This window comes from Gracilinanus agilis, chromosome 2, assembly GCF_016433145.1.
Source record: "Gracilinanus agilis isolate LMUSP501 chromosome 2, AgileGrace, whole genome shotgun sequence".
Lineage (NCBI taxonomy): Eukaryota > Metazoa > Chordata > Mammalia > Didelphimorphia > Didelphidae > Gracilinanus > Gracilinanus agilis.
Genome location: NC_058131.1, coordinates 529882938 through 529884437, shown reverse-complemented (window position 1 = coordinate 529884437; position 1500 = coordinate 529882938). Strand labels below are relative to the sequence as shown.

The following is a 1500-nucleotide window of genomic DNA, read 5'->3' as shown; positions in this document are numbered from 1 at the left end:
ACTCATCTCACTTCTGAGTACTATCAAAAGCTCAGAAATTCTTTTTAACAATAAGTGTACATTTTTATCTTTTCTTTTTTCTTTCACCTAAATTTCTTTCAGTATCTTTCCCTTTTCCTTCTCCCAAAGAAACATCCCAAATAACAAAGAATGTATTTTAAAGGTAAAAAAGAAAAAATAATACTAAAAAGAAAAGAAGGGAAAATCAGCAAACCATTCAATATATTAAAAAAAGGCTAAAAATACATGCATTGTCCAATAGCCATGGACCTCCCTCCTCTACAAAAAAGTAGGAAGAAATGTTTTCTATCTCTTCTTTGGGGCTAAGCTTTTTCCTGGTAATTTCGCAACATTCATTGTGATTGTTTAATGGTTGTTCTTTCCATTGCATTATTGTAGGTATGAAGCATCTTGTTTGCTTTGTTTACTTCACTCAGCATCTGTTCATATAGATCTTTCCATGATTCTCTATGTTAATCCCACACATTTCTTACATAGTAACATTGCTTTACATCCACATACCAGAACTTATTTAGCCATTCCCCACACAATATGCATCTACTTTGTTTCTAATTCTTTGCTCTCACAAAAAGTGCTGCTAAAAATATTTTGGTGCATTTGGGGGCTTTTTTCTTATCCATGACCTCTAATCTCAGTCCCAGAAATTTTTTTTTAAATTAAATTAAAAGGACTTAAAAAAAACCTTATCTTCTGTCTTAAAATCAGTACTATGTATTGGTTCCAAGGCAGAAGAGTGGTAAGGGCTAGGCAATAGGAGTTAAGTGGCTTGCCCAGGGTCACACAGCTAGGAAGTGTCTGAGGTCAGATTTGAACCCAGAACCTCCCATCTCTAGGCCTGGTTCTCAATCCACTGAGCTACCCAGTTGCCCCCTTGGGTTTTTTTAAATCTCCAAATTATCTCCCTCCACATACTCTGTCCCTGTCACAATGACAAGCCAAGAAAAACACAGAAATCTGTTTGTGTGTCACCCTTGCTCAAGGACCATGATAATCTTTATGTCATTCCAGTTTTAATATATGTGCTGCCAGAGAGCACAATTCCCAAAATTGCGCCTGGGATCCAAGTTCTGAAACTTAGAAATGCAGAAAATATATGTAAAGTATTATATACTATTACATTTTTTTAGTACCATAAAAATACAGTTTCTTTTTTAAAGTTAAATAAAAAGTTAAAATTTGCAAAAAGAACAGGAGAGCCAAAAAAATTTCCCCATATTTTCCAGATCGTGGGGGTGATGCCCCCCAAAGCCCTTCCCAAATTACTCAACCTTTCTAAGCTTCAGTTTCCTCACCTATAAAATGGTAGGGTATAACTAGATCACTTTTAAGGTATCTTCCTGCTGTAGATCCACAATGGCTTTCCTTATTTATAAGACGCTAATAAAATCCAGAAGTCATATAAAGTCTACTGTTCCTGTGACATCCCACAGCAGACTTGGAATACCTATATCTGATCTCTCTGTTTTGCTCCCCCCTCTA

General features: G+C 35.7%; 1 pseudogene; it reads right to left on the bottom strand.

The window, feature by feature from the left end:
- Positions 1-961: 961 nt before the first annotated feature.
- On the bottom strand, positions 962-1057 carry LOC123238438 (annotated as a pseudogene).
- Positions 1058-1500: the final 443 nt, after the last annotated feature.